The sequence below is a fragment of the Ixodes scapularis genome, unplaced genomic scaffold (assembly GCF_016920785.2).
Source record: "Ixodes scapularis isolate PalLabHiFi unplaced genomic scaffold, ASM1692078v2 PGA_scaffold5__190_contigs__length_132052651, whole genome shotgun sequence".
NCBI lineage: Eukaryota > Metazoa > Arthropoda > Arachnida > Ixodida > Ixodidae > Ixodes > Ixodes scapularis.
Window position 1 is genome coordinate 110,663,364 of NW_024609880.1, and position 20,462 is coordinate 110,683,825.

The window sequence follows — 20,462 nt, forward strand, 5'->3', positions numbered from 1 at the left end:
ACGAACAATACAAGAATCCCAGCAAATGAAGAAGCCCAGAAGACGACTAACTCTACGCGGAGATCAAGTCGTCTGCTTCTTGCGCAGGAGTTGCGGTGACGTCAGAAAGACGCCGAGCTCTGATTGGTTCTGATTGAAGAATAGGGGTAGAGCTCATAGCAAGCTTCATTGAGGTCTACCCACAATACTTCATTTACAACCAATCAGAGCTTGGCGTTCTGACGTCCCCACAACCCCTGCAAAAGAAACAGACGAACTTGCGCTCCGCATAAAAAAACGCTACGTGCGCACATTGTTTTAGAGTAGGGGCCACGAGAAACTTGGGGCGTGGCACAGCGCATGTGCGGTTCGACTCCTCAAGTTCTTTGGGGCTACTTAATCCCAAAACCCCTCATGAGCAAGTGAAAGATTCATTCTCCTCGACCCTGCGCACATGGCTTTTTTCGTTTAGTTGTAGTCCAAGTTTGGTCGTTCGCTGCGATCCTTCTATTGTTTGCCGCGATTGGCTCCCCGACAGTGTTCTGCAGGAAAGTAGTCTCTTAGACTTCTTTAACCCGTAGTCATCGACAACTAAAGGCGCCCAGGGCGAGGTTTGTCCCGAACATCCGTTATCCCTCCATGGTAAATGAAATTGCAGCGTTAGCCTTTAAGAACGCCCTGTGCTTTTTTAAACGGTCATCGCACTACATGTCTATTCACGAGTTCGGCAATGTGCGTATCATCCTGTTTTTTTGTATTCTTGCGGCATTAGTTTAAAATTTATCCGAGTAGCCTATCAAAATGCTGCGTCTGCCGCATATTCTTGATGGGGTAGATCTGTACGAATCGGGACACTACACGATCCCTGTTCTTATACCGCGATGCGTTTAGTTCAATTATTCAATCAATCAATAAATCATTCGATCAATCAATAAACTAATTAATAAACAATTATTTTTCTTAAATAATTAATTAATAACAGATCAGTCCGTCAATAAATCAATCAATCGATCATGATGTCCTGTTATGAGGGGACTTCGTTGTTATAATAGTTATACCATCTGGTCACGTGCAGTTAAAAAAGTCATATTAGAGAGTTTTAGTAAATAGTTCCGATGACTCTGATAACAATACCCGATACTCCGCCGCCTTCTTTGGGCAGGCATTTATGGTATCGTTATCGGGGGTATTGGAGGTATTGGAAGGATCTACTAAAACTCTTTAATTCTTTGACATTCCTACTTCTTTTGCATGTAGATGTGAGTGACAATGGTAGGAAGAAGTAAAGCTCGGACTGTAGTTAAAATGCTTTTGTTGGTTATAACTACTCCCCCGAGACTCATGACGGCCTTGCAGCCCTTTTATTTTCTTACCCCCAATTTGTTCCCTCTGATTCCACGTGCTGAATAGAATGAGCATGACGATTTACAGTTGTACAGTATCTATTAAAAAATCACAAACCGGAGCATGAAACATACGCTGCGTAACTAACCACAGCCGCAATTGACAGTGGCATTTGTCACTGCTTTGCTCTCGCTTAAAATAAATGGGAGTTTTTCTACCGCTTAAGGGCGCGACAACACCACACCTCCGCGAGCACTGCCTGAACCATTCTGAACGAATGTTCCGACCACGGTGGTTGAAGCGGTGTGTCAATCTACTCATAGGAAACAACTCTGGCGCGCTGATCAAAAATATATATCTGACTTGCGGTAAACACCTGTTTATGAAAAACTGCTTTTTGAGCAGAGGTGTTCGGCCTAAGACCCTGCAGTCAGGCGGGCTGCGGGGTCTTACGCCGGACACCTCTTCTCAAAAGCCTTACGCCGAACACCTCTCTTTAAGTTACGTATACCTCCCATTGCCGGAGATTACCTCGGTCTGTTCTATGTTTGATTTTTTTTTTATATAGAAAACTCGGCCGCGCATCGTTATGATTTATGGATTTCTAGGATGCTTGGAACACGAAGAGTGAGTTATAGCCATAATTAGGCGATCTCAGAAACCTCCTTTAAGTGGACACCAGAAAAAGGGAGGAAAGATAGGTTTTTCTTCTTATCCAAGCAGACGACAGGAAAATTCCTCCCTCCCGCCTCACCTTCTTCTGGTTTCGTTTTTCAAGCTCGTCGCACGCGTGTTTTTTTTTTTTTTTCTTAATTTTTTTATTAAACGTTTTTGAGTTGATTGGGCGTCAACGGCAACGGAGCTGCCTGTAACAGTATCCTAGATGAAACACGCAGAGCACCTCAGTTGCATTGACGCGTTTACCGCTAATTTAGTCAAACTAACAAACGAAGCCTTTAGAAACGGCGACGTTCCAGTGCAACGCCAGCCTTGCTACGTACACTGGGCTAAAATGGCATTGTCCGCAACTTTGCGTCCAAAAGGTTTAACGCCTAAGTGCCCGCGCATCTTTTTGCGCTACGTTTGGGTCTGTTTCCTGTTACCGGGTGCCATCAGTCGATAAAGGGGGTTTCATATTTCCGTCCCTCACCAACATCGGCATGGCAGTGTTGTGCGTTTGTTGCTAACGAAGTCTAGAATCGTCGTCGATGTCTCCGTGCGTTTCGCGTACCAGTGGTGCACGGTGAGACGAGGCTATGTGTATGGTTGCAGGTTGACATTCTGATTTGCATTAAAGAGTTTAATAAGACCGCTTGGGGAATTGTGGTGCAATCGATCGACCTGCGGATAGTCTTGTTAGAACTCTGGTCTGAAAAGTAGCTCCAATTGCATAGTGGCCAATGTAACTTTCGTCTGGAATGCCCTGTTGTCCCCTCCCAGATTGGGCTTACGGGAAAGGAGCTGAACAAACTTGAAATATGACGGAAAGGAAGCACGCACATACATTTACAGTTGCGAATATTAGCATTAAAGCAAATCAGACGGAACGACCGATGTGGTGCTAGGTAAATTTCCTTCCTGTTATAGCCGAATAGTCTCAGTCAGCAGCCGGCTTGTTGCCGAGCCATCAAAACTTACCTGACACCGTTGTAGATTTTCCTTTTGGATTTTCGTACGTGACGGATCACAAATCTACGTCACTGCTAAATAACACATATTTTTAACTACCTTAGGCTACTCAAGCCCTTTATAGGAGCAGAGCCGCGTTCGTGCTGATTATTTCAATTAAATTGAACCCCCGAATTGTTGGAACGAGCTCAAAACACGCTTCAATTTCCAATGTGCATCTAACAGTCCTCTCGTCGATGCCAAATTCCTGAGCTCTTAACGCATAAAGCACTGACCATCGATCATAAAGTGGTGGCTTCGGAACACCGAGTGTTGCGATCATCGATGTCGTTGTGAAAAGCGATTTCTCTGCCCGAGAAACATCTCTTACAGCTGCTGAGTGAATACCCCTTTTACATAGGTTAATTCACGATGACATCTGCCGCCACACACGAACAGCGCAAAAACATAAACGAATACAATGATAGAAAAACTGACGTACCTCGCACAATTCTACGACGAGCTTTACGGAGAAGCGAACACGTGGCTTCTAGGAAGCGCTGTAGAGCAGGTTGTTTTCTTGACTCCCGAAAATAATTACAGCGTAGACGTTTGATGTTTACTAGGAGCCGTTCAAGGTATACGTTCTAAGTAATGGCATTACCGAGAAAAAATCGACATGCTGGTAACATTATTTTTTTCTAAGATCAGTGGTTCTCAAGCATGAATGTGTCAGGGACTTTTTAGGAACCCGCCAAAGTGATGGGGGACCTCATGCCAGCGGGAAAAGGGGAAAGGGGGAGGGTATAGAATGAGACAACTAATTGCCATGTGAATATGGCGTCCTTTACTGTTATAGAGAGGAGAGACAGCATCAGTCCGAAAACAATGCCAGCTCTTTTCGGTTGAATCGCGGCGACGTTCCGCCCAAAGACCGGCGATATCCGTAGCGTCCGGGCTTCCTCGTTAAGCCTTACTGAGTTCGATTCACTCAATGCGGAGCCGCCATATTACGATGCAGATGAAGGAGGAACTTTGCTTCCCCGTTTGCAGGGACGAACGTTGCTCCTTTTCTGAAGGGACATAGGGGCACTAGATCATTTCTCCCTTTATGGTGGAATATATAGACACTCCTTTTTAAGGGTGTAGGTTTTTTACAGTCTTCTTAACTGCAGTGATTGCGCTCGAGCCCAAACCTGCCCGTCGGCATATTACTCTAGAAACGCTTTAAGTAACCTAAAACTGAAGACGAAAATTATTAGTTAGAATGATGATGATGATAATGATGATGATGACAAAACTAGGTTGGCGGGTGGCATACATACACGCAGTATACTACTTTAACATTTCGGTAATCTTAAGTCTTAAGCGACGACGTTGTTGCCGTTTGCTGTCCTCCCTCCTCCGCTTCAAAGAAAAAAACAATTGCTCGTTCGCCGTGATCTATTACAGTTATAGCTCGAGAGTTGCAAAACAATACCCGCAACTATAAAAAATACGCCACGCACAAAAACAAATACTAATAATTTTCGTCGAAACCGCAGCGCTTCTTCGGCGCTATATTCCAAGTTCAGCGCCGACGCGCGTACGCACTTGAGTTGGTTAGCGCGCCGCATAGTTTGTTCTCCTCCCCGGAAGGAGGAAAAAAAGAAGGCAAGAGGCGTCCATGCTGCGTGCGAGCTACGCCGATCCGCAGACGGTGTGTACAACGCGCACAACTGCAGCGCGCGCTGTATGCCGACATCGTATACGCTGGCGCCCGCCCTCCGCGAAGAAGAGCTTCATCTTTTATGCATGCCCAAGTGCGTGCGTGAGGACGTGTGTTTTACATAGGTTTGCCATGAGCGCTCTACGCCGCGTTACCACGCTCTTTTGGAAGGGGGGAAAGGAAGAAGCACGGACGAAGGCGGCGTGGGAGCGAGCGGGTGGGCGAGCGGCGCTCGGGCAGCGGCAAGAGTTGAGCGATGTGAGAGCGACGGCTGCACCTCGGAACGACGGATGGGGGAGGGCCGGGACGGCCAATTTCGGCTCGGCGGCGGCGAACGCGAAAGTGGGAAAAGAACGTTCCGTGCGAATTAATTTGTTTCGTGCCCTTCGATCGTTTAGAAAGAAACGACCTTCCCCCAGGGGCTATTATATACACTATGCCGGAAGGAGAAGTTTGAATGATTCCGTCTTATCACTGCGACTGCTATTATCATTTTGCTCGTTTCTCGTGATCTGATTAATTCCGTATGCAATCGCATTATTATTATTATTTTTTTTTGGGGGGGGGGGGGGGGGGGCGGAGGGGATTTTGTTTTTGTATTGACAGCTTATGGACACGTGGGGCGTGGCCTTTCCCATCAAGATAGTTGTATCCTCATTTTGCGTCTCCCCGTCAAAATAGTTCTTTAATAATGTGTTGATGTGTTCCGTCAAAATTAGAAAAAGTATCCAAAAACGATGGGGTCCTCAGTACCTTAACAAGATATATGGTGGCAGTAAAAAAAAAAAAAAAAAAAAAGAAATGCTTCTCCACCGTCATTGCGGTTCAACGAGATTTGGCGCATTTTCTGACACCAAACCTGTAGTCGTCTTTAATGTTTTATGCCCCGTTATTTTACGATGATTGGGCGGCCAATAAGACATCCATGAAATGCCATCCAGCCAACAGAATGCCTAAAGTAAGCACCAGAAAAAGGAAACAGAAAGCGCCAGCAGTATATGATACCTAAACCAAGATGCTAAATGCGGCACCGTTCAGTTTTATTACATTTTTGCACGTCGATCCCGTCGTCATTCACGACAGCTGTGAAAGCAGATCAAACTAGAAAATGTAGTTCGTAAGGGGGGATCGATGGCCGACTGTGTTAGCGCACGCCACCTCGGAGCACGTGGAGCGAGAGCTGACGCTGCAGAACCTAGAAGTCTCGAGGAATTCAGTCCCTACCCCTGCCCGTTTCGATCTGGATGAGCGTCGTAGCGGCGTGCGGTCGAGTATCACTATACTGCGAGATGCACGTTAAAGACCCCAGGCTAGCGGTTGCACTGCACTGGCTGAATTGCTCATCTACAGCGGGTAACAATGTCGCCATAGCCTGGCACACTAAGCTCCCGCTGTATAAACAACCAACGACTCTTTTTTTTTTTTCGCTAGCCCCGTCTTCGCGTTTTTGTATACTGTCCTTCACGCTATTTATGGTTCATAGTTCATTACATATACCTACTGGATGCCCAATACTAGTTGGGGAAATTTAACGAGCAATATTTTCATGCCGTGCTTCGTAGCTAAACTTTTTTCGATATATTTTACCCAAGAAGCGAGATAATAGAGAGTTTATACGAATAGGGTTTATTGAGAGTTTATTAGAAAGAATAGAATGCGGTACGCAAGTATACATCTGCTTCTTGCACTGGGGTTACGATGATGTCAGAACGCTAAGCTCTCATTGGTTGATTGGAAAAAAGAAATAGTGAGTAGACCTTTAAGCCCTGTTCACACATGCAGCGGAGCGCTACAAGCATAGCGCTGACCTCGCGCTAAGCGCGTGCTCACGGTAGCGTTCACCTGCTTTGTATCGCACGGTCAAAACTGTTGCTCATGGCAGACGATAAGTAGCCGACGACGCGTGAGTAGCGCTACATCAGCGCTTCGCTACATGTGAGAACCGGCCTTAAGTTATCCGTAGCATTCAGGTCTGCCCACTATATCCTTCCAATCACAGCCAATCAGAGCTCGGCGTCGTTCTGACGTCACCGCCACTCCTGCGCACGAAGCAGACGACTTGCTCTCCGCTTAGGAATAACACTTTGGGCACACCAAGCTGCTCGGGCTTTTCTGAAGTTATCTAACAAAGTAGAATTTAATTCGGAAGATCGTTCCATGTCCTACAGAATCGATCGGGGCGGTCTTCTTTCTGCGCGACGATTTGCGCAGCTCTCGATAGAAGTCGGCGCAATTTCGGACATGTGTCGGAGCTTGTTAAAGTATCGGATATATGGGTACGCGACCACCGGTAAATTGGCCTCCGCAGGGCTCCGGTCAACCGAAACCCGGATGTCGCGACTAATGCTATCCAAACGAGTTGACCGGGAGCCTAATTGACTTCCCCGGGGACCGAAACGAACTAATGGCTCTTCGTAAGTGATAGGCGCGCGAGCCCCGGCCCGTTGGCGGATATCGCGTTTTGCTTTTGCGTACGCACGCGGGGTTGGAAACCGTCCTTTTATTTTCTAGGCACGTTCGCACGACGGCGATGTCACCAAGATGGCTGTTAACAACACCCAGAGATAGAGAGACGTACGCTGTGCCGCTGTTGAAGAAAACCTTGTGGTTGAGCGTGGTGTAGCCAGTAATATTGTCGCATTAACGGACAAGAATTGGAAAAACAAAACCACGAAGTAAGACGCGTGAACATAATAATCCGTCCCGAAATGCTATATATGGCCATATCAAGAATTAGGCAAATAAGGCCGGCATGTATGTAATATGACTGTATACAACCTCACTTGCCCGATTCTTGGTATGGTCATACATGACGTTTCACTGCGGGACACTCTGTAGAAGTGTCTACCGTGCAAACAAAGATAAACGAAGAAAAACACACACACACGAAAAAATCGTGTGCGAAGCCAAAGACGAGGCGTAAGCGCGTGATCTCCTCAAGGCGTGTTGACAGAAGGGATCAGTATTACCAGGGAAGATCACGCAGACGATTGGTTTATTGATCCGGAATGATGGAAGGCCGCCGCACGGACTCAGACGCCATACGCGAGCAAGAGAGTCTCGTAGCTTTTTGAGGCACGTCTATTGGGTGAACAAGGACGGAGCACTTGGGCGGAAGTGCGGCATTTTTGCTTTTACTGGAGTTTGACGGGTCATCCGACCCTCCCCGCCGACTTTGTTTGATTAGCCGCCTCCTCCTTCAATTCGAAAAGCGTTTGCCCCAATCAACAAACACCCGACAAGCTTTATTCACATACATGTGCGAAAGCACATTGTGGGTGGCCTCCCCTACTCTTCGACGTTGCGGACATTTGTTTACAGGGTGTTGTTGCGTTTTTGAAGACTTTTATTCACCTGACACCCTCCAGCACCGCTGGTGCGAGTACAACTCAGAAGTCCCATACGCACCAGGTTTTCTTTTGCCCGGCTACCGCCTCCGCGCTCGTAGTGCCCTCTGGACACCACATCTTTCCCCTCCTTTTTAAACAAACATACCCAGCTGGTAACATCCGGCCATTAACAGTAAATAGTTTAGAAAAGTCCGTCGCTTTTTTTTTTTCACTCTTCTATCAGCCTTCGAGGCTTCCGCCGATCTCGCACGGGATACCGTCGCTCTCCGTCACTATTATCTGCATCCATGAGCGTCTCAGCATCCTGGGTGTTGCTTCTTGGCCTCAGGACTTCGGATGGTGCAGACAAAGAGGCCTGTGGAAGGCATCTGTCGCCTGCGCTGTCTTCCGGTGTGCTGTCTGTCCAAGCCGTGGCAGACACCCCTCCCGCCTCGTCTGGACGCGACTCTGAAGGTCCGGGGTGTTGCGACGGTGCTCGGAGCAACTGGTCCTGATGCCTTCGCCATACCCGTCCCGGGGAGACTTGCACTTGGAAAGACACTGGACCAGTTTGGGCAGCGGCTGTTCCTGGCTGCCACTTGTGACCACTTCGATAATCTCTGGCATAGACTTGGTCTCCTGCAGTGAAAGCCCGCTCTTGTCCTGGGTGTTGCCGCTGTTGGCGGTAGTGTGCGCTGGCCACACAGTCTGCAACTGATGGTTTCAGGAGGTCCAGTCTGGTGCGAAGATGCCGCTGTAGCATCAACTGGGCCGGAGACTCTCTTGTTGTCGGGTGCCGGGTGTTCCTGTACGACAGAAGAAAACGTGACAACCTTGTACGGCTCGAAGTTGTTTTCCGCAGATAGTTTTTCATGGTCTGAATAAACCACTCAGCTAATCCATTCGTAGCGGGATGGTATGGTGCGGACGTGACCTGGGCGATACCATTGTTCCTTAAGAAAGTTTGAAATTCCTCCGACACAAACTGAGGCCCATTGTCAGAAACCATGGTTGTGGGCAGGCCAAACCGTGCGAAGCACTCTTGTACACACTGGATTATGACCTTTGACGTCGTAGACTCCAAGACAAACACCTCTGGCCATTTGGAGTGAGCATCCACGAGGACGAGGCACATTTTACCCATGAAAGGTCCCGCCAGATCCACATGCAGTCTCTCCCATGGATGTGTCGGCCATGCCCAAGGGTGCAGGGGAGCAGCGGACGGATTGTTTCGGTGCAGCTGACACATGGTACACCCTCCAATTTCCCTCTCAATGTCTTTATCTATGGATGCCCACCAAACATAGCTCCTAGCCATTTCCTTAGTGCGCACGATGCCATAATGGTCCCCATGAAGTTCTTCTAGGACCCTTTTCTGCAGGGTTTTCGGAATCACCACTCGTAAACCCCACATGAGGCATCCTTGGTGGAGTGACAGCTCATTGCGGCGTACGTGGAAGGGTGCATACTCCGGATCGGTTGGCTTGCGTTCTGGGCCCCAACCATGCTTTACTCTTTCCACGACCTGACTTAGGAGGGGGTCTCTGGACATCGCCCGTGCAATGTCTTTACATCTAAGAAGTACATTGTCGAAGTACTCACAGTAGAAGGCGTACGTTTCGTCGACGGCGTCTGTGTTGGGGTTGTCCGTTGCTTTTGGGAGTCTGGACAAGCAGTCTGCATTGGCATTTTCCTCGGAAGACCGGTGGACGATGGTGTAGCGGTGTGCGGCTAGCTGACAGGCCCACCTCTGGAGCCTCGCTGCTGTCATTGTAGGGATCCCGGTCGTTGGGCCTAGGATTTTCTGTAAGGGAGCGTGGTCAGTGATCAGCGTGAAGTGATAGCCGTACAAATAGTAGTGGAACCTTCTTATTCCAAAGATGATAGCTAGGCCTTCTTTTTCTAACTGAGAATAATTCTTCTCGTGCTTAGTCAGGGTCCTAGAAGCAAAAGCAACTGGCCGCTCTGTTCCATCTTCAAACGCATGGGAAAGGACTGCCCCTGCTCCATACGCCGATGCATCGCATGCCAGTATAATGGGTCGACGCGGGTCAAAATATGTCAGGACTGGTGCCGACGTCACCAGCTTCTTAAGCGAATCAAAGGAGTCCTGACAGTCTGTGCTCCACTCCCATGCAGCCTTCTTCTGCAGTAGACGATTCAGAGGATACACGGTAGTTGCCAAGTTCGGTAGAAATTTGCCATAGTAGTTAGCAAGCCCAAGGAATGAACGCAACTCTGCCTTATTCTTTGGAGTAAGTGCATCTCGAAGTGCTGCGGCTTTATCCTCCATGGTTCGTAGACCATCCCTACTAATCACATGACCGAGGTAGGCAACTTCCGTTTGGAAGAATTTGCACTTTTCTTTCTGAAGACGCATTCCCTTTTCTTGTAATCGTGTTAAGACTGCTTTCAAGTTTTCAAAATGCTCACCCTTCGTTCTGCCAGTCACCAGGATGTCGTCCAGGTAGCAGGTGGTCTGCGGCAGCCCTTGAAGCACTTGATCCATAGTTCTTTGAAAAATGGAGGGTGCAGATGCTATGCCGAAGGGAAGACGGTTCACTTGGAACAGCCCCAACTGGGTGTTGATGGTGAGGTACTTCCGCGCTGCAGGATGCATCTCCAGCTGTAGGTAGGCTTTTGACAGGTCCAGCTTTGAGAAAAACTTCCATCCTGCCAGCGTTGCAAACATCTCTTCTATCCTGGGGAGCGGATAGTTGTCGACCTCCAAGCACGGGTTGATTGTTGACTTGTAGTCGCCGCAGATTCTTATGTCTCCATTCTTTTTGACGACCGGCACGATGGGCGATGCAAACTCGCTGCTGTCCACCGGGGTCAGGATCCCCGCCTCCTTCAGTGCCATCAGTTCTTTAGAGACAGCTGCCTTCAGGGCGTGGGGCACTGGTCTTGGCTTGAGGAACTTTGGAGTGTGCCCACTCTTCAGCTTGAGGTGAGCCTCAAACCCCTGAAGACGGCCCAGATCGTCTGAGAACACCTGAGCAAAGTCCTTCAAAAGCGTGTCGACTTGTTCCTTGCTCCCCTTCTCCAAGCACTGGACAGCCTTGATGCTAGTCCAGTCGAGCCTCAGCACCTCCTGCCAGTCACGTCCCAAAAGCGGGGGACCCTTGAAGTCGACAATCTGCAGCGGTAACTTGTGAACCTGGTCTTGGTACTCCACTTCAACCTGTGCCTCGCCTACCGGCTTCACCTTTTGACCGGTAAATGCTCGAAGGACGACTCCACTTCTTCCCTTCACTAGATTGGGAAACCTTGTCTTGTACAGGTCTAACGGGAGTACCGACACCGCCGCCCCGGTGTCTACTTCCATCGTCAGCGGAATCGTATTCACCTTCACTGTTATTGCAGAGGCCGCGGACGTGTCCCCCGAAGCTCGAACATCTCGACCTCGTCTTCCGTGTCGACGTTCAGCGTCTTGACTTTTTCCCCTTGATTCCTCCGGCCCCGTGTCGGTGCTCCGCGATGCTGAGAAGCTGCTGGCCCGGACTGCTGGCTCCTGCACACTCGTTCAAGGTGTCCGCGTCTTCCGCACCTACGACAGTCTAAGCCTTTCCACCTGCAGTTAATTGCTGTGTGATTCGTAAGTCCGCAGTGCCTGCATTCGGACTTGTCCTGCTCGACCTTGAGCACCTCGGCGTCCGCGCTCCGGCAATGTAAAACTTGTGCGTTCGCGGAGGCGGCTTCCATCACCACTGCGATTTCTAGCGCCTTCTTAAACGTCAGGCCAGCTTCCGACAACAGTCGCTTTTGAATGGAGTCGCTGATGATGCCGCATACCATGCGGTCACGTAAGGCTTCGTTCAAAGTGCCGCCGAATTCACATGTCTGCGCCAACTTTTTCAGCTCGGCTATGAACTCGAGGATACTTTCATTCTCGTTTTGGTTTCTTTTGTGAAAACGGAAGCGTTCCGCGATGACAAGAGGCTTCGGCGACAGGTGCTCTCGCAATATGGCTACCAGCTCGATGTACGACTTGCTAACCGGGATGTCCGGCGCCACCAAACTCTTTAGCAGAGCGTACGTCTTCGCGCCAATGAGGCTTAGGAACGCTGCCACTTGCCTTTCTGGTTTTACGTCGTTTGCGACGAAAAACTGGTCGAGTCGCTCGATGTAGGTTGGCCAGTCCGTGCCCGCTTCGTCGAACGGTTCAATTCGACCGAGGGTCGCCATGGCGTCGCGGCGTCACCGGGGAGTAGTGCGGCGGGCGACTCTTCGACGGGTCTCGCGTGGCTGGACGCTCGTCGCCAGTTGTTGCGTTTTTGAAGACCTTTATTCAACTGACACCCTCCAGCACCGCTCGTGCCGAGTACAACTCAGAAGTCCCATACGCACCAGGTTTTCTTTTGCCCGGCTACCGCCCCCGCGCTCGTAGCGCCCTCTGGACACCACAGGTGTCACAAAAGAAAATTTACACGGTCTTTTTTACCGCAAAAATAAACTAGGCATCGCCGAACGCTCATTCTGCGCCCAAAGGTAGCGCTATTCAGGTCACAACCAGATGCCAAAGTTTCAGCCCGATCCGATATCTTAATCAAAAGTTATAAGAGATTTTCTGAAAATTTCAATGGGAAAATGGAGCCCATTTTTGCCAGTTTTCGGTTTCTGGTGCCATAGAGCCCCGTGTATTGGAAAACTCCGTCGGCCACCATTTTCCCATTGAAATTTTCAGAAAATCACTTGTAACTTTTGATTAAGTTATCGGATCAGGCTGAAACTTTGGCATCTGGTTGTGACCTATAGCGCTACCTTTGGGCGGAGAATGAGCGTTCGGCGATGCCTAGTTTATTTTTGCGGTAAAAAAGACCGTGTAAATTTTCTTTTGTGACACCCTGTATATCTCTACAGCTTACTTAAGAATTAAACTTGAGGGAGAAAACGAGAAGATAAAGCTCCGTCCCTTCTCGTTTTCTTCCTTAGGTTTAATTATCCACACCAACCCGCTCGTCCTGTCCTCACTTAAGAACTTCTCACGCATCAATATCAGCACATGACGCAACGAGGAATGGGTCTCCCTTGGTTTCGGATAAATTACGATGTACTACAATGCTTCCCCCCCCCCCCCCCCCTTCCCCCGTGCGCTTTGCTTAGGGTGATGTCATATATATATGGATTTTTGTTCCGAATGCTTCGTTTTCTCTCTTGTTCTGGAGCGCCTGAAAGAGCGTCTTCCTGCACGCGCTCTTGGCCTTAGCCATGCTACGGAGGCATTTTATTTTCTTCAATTTCTTCGTATTTTTCCTGCGAGGGCGTGCTGTCGGCATCGGGTACAACAAAGGATGTCATCACCCTAAACAGAATGACAACGGGGCACCCTACGATTTACAAATACCAGTCTGCCATCTTTGTCCTATATACACCATAAACATGTACACTATTAGCAGTAGTGCGTTTTTAGAAGAGCGTACGCAAAGAAAGAGCGTATGCACTGAACCCAAAACACAGTTTGCTCTTGGCGCATGCGCAGTAGTGACGACGCTATTTTTTGCCTACGCAAAGGGTACGCTATTCTAGAACTCGCCATAAAAAGACACGCGTATTTATTCTACACTTGTTTGTAAAGCGCATAGTTCATTTAATCTTTAATTTCGTACATTAGTGTTTTATTGCTTTTTTATGCACTAGCTGTGTCAGGCGTAATCTGTTTGGTAGTGAGCCGTCAAAGCTGCTACCTGCGTAAAGAGATCGCAAACCCAGTCAACCTGTTTTTTTTTTTTTTTTCATTACTTCCTTTTTACGGTTTTCTCCGCTACGAGCTTCGGAGACAAAACAATCTTTAGAGTCTAAATTTAAACCAGTAGTAAAGCTGACGTGTCGAGTACCGGGATCGCAGTCACTGGTGCCACGTCTATTATGACGTCTCTCGGGCTCTTCCGGCCGAAGCGATTATGAAAGGCTAATCGTATGACTAAATTCCAGTCAGCTTGGTCGCAAGCCGTTTCCAAGAGCAATATCAAATTTTCCACAAATCTTAGACGCTAAAACTCGTCTTAAAGTGGCCGAAATCAACTAAAACCCGTCACTGTTTTTTTTTTTTTTTTAAGAAACAAAAAGAGTTTGTGGTTTGAACACTGAGGTCAGAAGAAAGAAAACCACACGTGAGTACCATTGGAAACAAATCCTCTGTTTATCAAAGACCTATATTCCTCAAATGAGGCAATGGAATCATAAATTGTTACTCGTTAACCGTTCCGACATCTCCGAAGATAGGTTCCCCGTTATTCTCAATTCCTACGTCACGCATTTAATACCCTTTCTTCTGTTTCAGAATACGCCTGCGAAACCTCGCCAGGTTTCGCTGCACACTTAGATAGACGATAGCTCCTTGCTTCCCACTTCTACGTCTTTTCTGCCAGATGTCGTCGACTCCTCTGGGGTGACTAAGTGTATGCTTATATTTCTCTGCGAAGTACCTAGAACGCCGATCATTTTAACCTTATGAGACCAACCTTATTATTGTAGGATCGCCCTATTGAATAACCTTTAATCTTACGGGTAATAATATTGGATCAACTTTACTCTTATTGTAAAATCTAATTTGATAAACTTTAATCTAGTTGTATAATCTTGTTGAACGAGCTTTAATCTCATTGTATAATCTTGTTAGATGAACTTTAAGCTCGTTACATAATCTTGTTGAAGAAGCTTTATTTTTATCGTATAATCTCATTGAATAAACGTTAACGTTTATTCAATGAAAAGGCCGAGCAGTATCGAGTTCCAGGGGTCGTGTGCAATCTGAGTAACAAAAAATCATCCCGATTTTTTTTTTTCTGGGGGGGGGGGGGGGTATTGGGAAGTTTGTGATTATTGATGCGGCATGATACCGATCATGCTACAATAGTATCTGTCCACATCGCAAACTTTTATATGCAGACGATACCAGAAGCGAGGTTCTCGGTATTCTCGCGAGCTTATCCCGTGGACTATAGTCAATTCAATTCAATTCGTTTATTATCAATAAGGTGTATATATATGATACTGAAAAAAAAAACAGAGATGAACCCATAGCTAGTTGGCAAGTTTGGGTTCATTAAAATAATGCCTCGAGGTGTAGAGCGAAAGACACGGGTTATTGAAAACTATACCGAAACACTACAACACCAAAAATATACGAGACTCGCATAATCACAGGCGTCATACTACTTTGATTAAGCCAAAAGGATGGTTATGAAGATGAAGGCTTATTATATTCAGGTTTTTCGCGCGTTCTTCGGCGTTGGTAGCGGCTAATGTCCATTGGTTAGGGCAGTGGTTCTCAACCATCGATGTTTTGCGGACCCCTTGCGGATTGGCAGTGATGATGGAGGACATTTTCGTGCGGAGGGGAAGGGAAAGGTATAGGTTAATTCTGATAATGACAGATTAAATGAATTTAACTAAGGGCTAGTGTGGAGTAGACTTTTTTTATTGACATACACACGAGAAAACTAGCCCTTCTTGATCCGAAAAAAGACAACTTTTATTGCCGAGTTTGAATGATCAAGCAGGGCTTCGCGGACCCCTAGAATGCCTTCGTGGACCTCTAAGGGTTCGCGGACCCCCATTTGAAAACCACTGGGTTAGGGCGTGATAATAATTAAGATGCGCTCGTGACACGCCTTGACTCGTACTCACCATCACCTACATCATATAGCCGCCTTTATTCTAGAAAGCCTGTGAAATCACGAAAGCACGCGGTCGCAGTAATGGGGAAGATCAGGGAATAGGGCACGTCCAGGGGCGTCTCTCGGGCAGCGCCAAACAGTGCCCCAGCGGTGAAATCCCGAAACACAGACGCGCTCTTTTTTGTTTCGTTTCTGTCGGGAAAGGAGAAAATTTTGTGTCGACCCTCCACCGTTTGCGTCCAGTGTTCCGCCCCTTCCCCGTTTCTCCGTGCGCCGGTAGCCTCCATTCTTCTCTGTTGCGCTTTTTGTTCTTTCGCGGAGAGGCCACCACGCGTATTTCGGCGCTGGCTGAGGGAGAGATCACCTCAGAAGGGGTTCTGCGCTAACATATCGGAAACCATTCGGCGCTGCTCCTTGTCTTTTTAAGGCGGCCGGGCGCTCAATAGTTCCGTCGTGGAATTGACAGGCTTTCTAGAATAAAGTAAGCTATCCCTACACACTCTAGAAAAATTTCTGTAAGTTCACTTTCCTGCAGAACGCGAAGACAGCCAATCGCAGTGAACAACAAACGAATACCACTGAATGACAAAGCGTAAAAGAGAAATAAACATAAAAATAAAAAAAAAGTGTCGGAATGCGCATGGGGCAACGAGCATGACGTTTCACTTACTCGTTCTCCGGATCTAATGGAATTCTGAGCGTCACGATTTGCTTGGATGCTTCCATTGTTCGCCGTGATTGCTGGTATGCGTGTTCCTCAGGAAAGCGTTTTTGTTTTTTTGTGTAAACTATCACTTTAGTCTCATATGAACTCTTGCCTCTTATTCACCATTAATACGTCGGTTTTAATACCAGCTTAACATAAAAATATCGCTTTAATATAAGAAGCAAAACCATAGGACGAATTCCTCACGCAATTTAAGGCAGCTTTGTATCGCGTGCCCGCTGAAGTCAGACAATATTCTCCAAGAGGTTTTTTAAATTCGCTAACGTGATTTAGTTTTTTTTTTTTCCTACGGAAAGAATGGTGGATTTATAAATTTCGCTGTTCCTCGGACGCTTTATGTTTTATTTCGTTTTCTTCAAATTCTTTTCGTTTTTTTTTTATTAGTATTGTTGTGCCCATCGAGGCGGGAACCGCCGCCGGACCCACGGCGCGAAATAATACCACTTTGAAGCGTTTCGTATGACTAACGAAGTTTCCCTCTGTAATTTAATAATTTGCACATTCGGGGCCCCGTCATCTCACAAAAAAAAAAAAAAAAAAAAAGGCAAAAAAGAAATTAGGTCGTTTTTCTTTTTTTTCTTTTTTTCCTAGTAAACCGAGTTTGAGTACAGAACAGTGAAAGCTTGAGTTCTCTAAATTGCACGCTCGTTTAAATGTGACAGTCGCTGTACCATTGTAGATGTTTCATTGTCACTGACAGGTGTCAGCGACAAGAGTCGACTTGATTTTTGCGTCCTTAAAATCACCTACGAAACGAGTAAATGGTACACCCGTGACTTTTGAGTGCACAATACTCACACGAGGAACTTATTTTGCTTGTTTGTACATTAAAGAAAAAATGTCTAGAACAAGCTTGCATTTTGTCTTTGTTTTCAATAAATCTTTCGTCATCTATTTCAATCACCACCGTAAATCTTAAATACGCCGATCCGTGGATCGGCCCTTTCTACAGATTTATTTATTTTGAGTAGTTACATACTCTGCTCACCCTTAAGCTGAGACTGTAGCCAATGGCACATCACGAGAGCTCGAGGTCGCTGCTTTGAAGCGTTCTTCAGCAGAGCGAGCGCTCGCCCTAGAAATGCATGTCTCAGAGCATAGCCTCCTCGATACTCACAAAGCCTGGCAGTTCGACGACGGATCCATAGAGTGCCAGGCCGCAGATTTGGCGCTCGAGGATCTGGTAGCACAGAGCATTTCTCGAAGAGTCTGGTGTTCAGCGCACAGCTTTAGCAGCGGTGAAAACCCGAAACATGCTTTTCAAACCCGACGAGAAAACAAGCGCTAGCGCGAGGAACGCGAGGATTACTCGGAAGAAGTGTGCTTCGGCGTCTCGCCGCAGCGGGGCGCCCGTCACGTGGCTCTCTTCTCATCCGTTGTCCGCCGCTCTACCTTTTTCCATTTCGACGGGCGCTTCTCGTGGCGATCTGCCAGGCCTTGTCAGTTAAGAGGAGGCTATGCTCAAAGCTACAGGAGCGTGAGCTAGCTCGTGCTTGTAGTAATTTGGCTGCAGTCTTAGCTTAAAACAGAAGACGCAGGGACGTCGGAGAGAGCGGCTTCGTCGTTCGTGTCAGACGCCCTAAAGGGTTATGTCGAATGGATTCATAAATCATCACAGCATTTTGCTAACAAATAGTTATGTTTGAAATAAATGGGTACATATCCCTCGATCAGTAAAAACGAAACCTTGAAAGCCACCATTCCCCAATCATTCATTCCTCTTCTCAAAAATTTCTTATGCGTGTAAAAAAGAAACAAAAAAACAACAACGACAAAGCATGTATGATTATACGCTTGTGAAAACAGACGTTTTGTGCATGTGTTTTTGTTATGGAATTTGAGATTTCGCACGACGGTATCAGTTTAGTATCTCATATATATATATATATATATATATATATATATATATATATATATATACATATAACGGGCATGGTGGCGTAGGGCCGAAGGCGTAGGTATATAAATGAGAAGAAAAAACCCTTAGTCTCCCTGACGAAGGCCGGACTCCGGCCGAAACGTCGAAGAATAAATCGTCCGTTGTTGCCGTTTTCACTAAGGGTTTTTTCTTCTCAGTTATATATATATATATATATATATATATATATATATATATATATATATATATATATATATATATATATATATATATATATATATATACATATATAGCGTTTATTTTCTTGTAAAACATTCAGGTAGCTAATCACTCCGAACAACGGAAGGATTTCAGCTAATAATGAAGTTCACTCGCTCATTGTCCATGCAGTGCATGAACGTGGCATTTCTCAGGTCGAATCATATCCCGAGCTTGGCCACTCGCTATGTGCCAAGAAACTGAGGGAAAGCAGGAGACCAGAGCGCTATGGGACGTCAGAACGCCGAGATCTGCTTCGAATGATTAGTGGGGAGATCTAAAGCTAGCTTTGTCTCCACTGCGCTCGTCGAACGCTCTAGAACGCGGAACGCCGGAGTCTGGCGTTCGGCTTTCGCATTCTAACGCGTTGGACGAGTGCAGGGAAGGCAAAGGCGGCTAGCCTTAGGTCTACCCACTAATCCCTCCAATCAGAGGTCGGCGTTCTGACGTCCCTAACGTCCTCTCGTTTCATTCTCTTCCTGTGAAAAAGTGAACAGACTCGTATATACAGCATGCAAACTCGCTTTTAAGGCACTCTAGACGGCCCGCAAAAATAGGTTTCTTAACGAATCGCACTGTGATTTACTAAAGAGGCGCCAACAGGCGGTGAAAGTTTACAGCGAAAAAAACAAAAACAAAACAACCTCGTTAAAAAAATAAACTGATTTGAGCCATTTATGCCGCCACTTCGCAGATGATGCACGCAGAGGTGCTGACGACAGGTGGCGTACGCGCCGCGTTAAGGCAAGGTCACAGGGGACCTTACGCTGAGAGAGCGAGGGTCGATCTATTTGGGTTCTTCTGTACCTTAACGCGGCGTACACCCTCTGTGCGGACAGGGATGGGCAAGATACATGCAGATATGTATCGAAATACAAATACCAAATACTTCGTCAAAAATGTATTTAATTACAAATCTAATTACATTTCCAAAAAAACATTTAAGTACAAGATACAAATACAACCAAATGTATTTAGTCTCCTCCAAATACTTTTCCAAATACTTTCCTCAAAATTTGCGTCAGCGACTTCAGGGCACCTGCAACGGGTTTCTGGGTATCTCATTTTAATTTTGCATCGCACACTCGGGAGTTAGTGCGCGAGGCTCTAGTAACGTAATAGAAATATAATCACAAAAAATGTAATCATCTTGGACGTAACAGGTGAAAAAAGTCCAGAGCTTCGAGCAGCTTTTTTTGTCGATCACATTTTGGTATAGACCAACAAAGAACCGAGACGACCAAGACGCGCAGCACTAGCTAGAGAATATTTTATTGTTGCAACTCGCACCTGTTACGAAAATCTGGACAAGCCGCGCATTTAGAATGTTCCAGGCAAAAATATGAATGGAAATCAGGCTGTAAAAGATCACAAGTTGTCACAGGCACTTAATTATTTAGGCAGTCTGCCTGTGAACGTCGATTTCGTCACTATTCTTGCTTTGGACTAGCACCGAAATCACAAAGTTACTATACGCTTGTGCTTGATTGAGAGACACTGCATTCAGTGCAGAACATAGTTTTCTTCCTGCTCTGGACAGTGACAATAAATTTGACGGATGTATTTTCGCCCACAAAAATTGTATTCAATTACAATTGTATTTGAAATACCCACGTTTTAGTATTTTAATACACACGTCAAATACATTACCTAATTTGTAATTAAATACAAATGCAAAATACACAAAGTACTTTAAATACGTATTTTAAATACTTGTATTTGAAATACTGCCCATCCCTGTGTGGGCAGCACTTCTTACTACGTTTGCATCGAATTCGAAGTGGCGGCGTAGATTTGCCGAGACAGTTTTTTTTTTATTTTTATTTTTTTTTTATGCACGAGAAAATTTAATTCCTTGATTTTATCAATGTAAGTTTCCACCACCTGCTTGCACCTCTGTAGTTAATTGAAGCGCGGTATGTTGAGAAGGCGATTTTGGCGGGCCGTCTAAAAGGCCTTGAAAGCGTTTACATGCTGTACATGGATACTACATGTCCGTTCCGTTTTG

The 20,462-nt window shown here is 46.5% G+C and overlaps 1 protein-coding gene across 1 annotated transcript in view; it reads left to right on the top strand.

Annotated features, from left to right (window-relative positions):
• Nucleotides 1-20,462, top strand: part of LOC8039141 (acetylcholinesterase) — a gene marked incomplete at its 5' end in the record, with an annotated part of 46,104 nt that overhangs the window by 1,663 nt on the left and 23,979 nt on the right. The window lies entirely within an intron of this gene.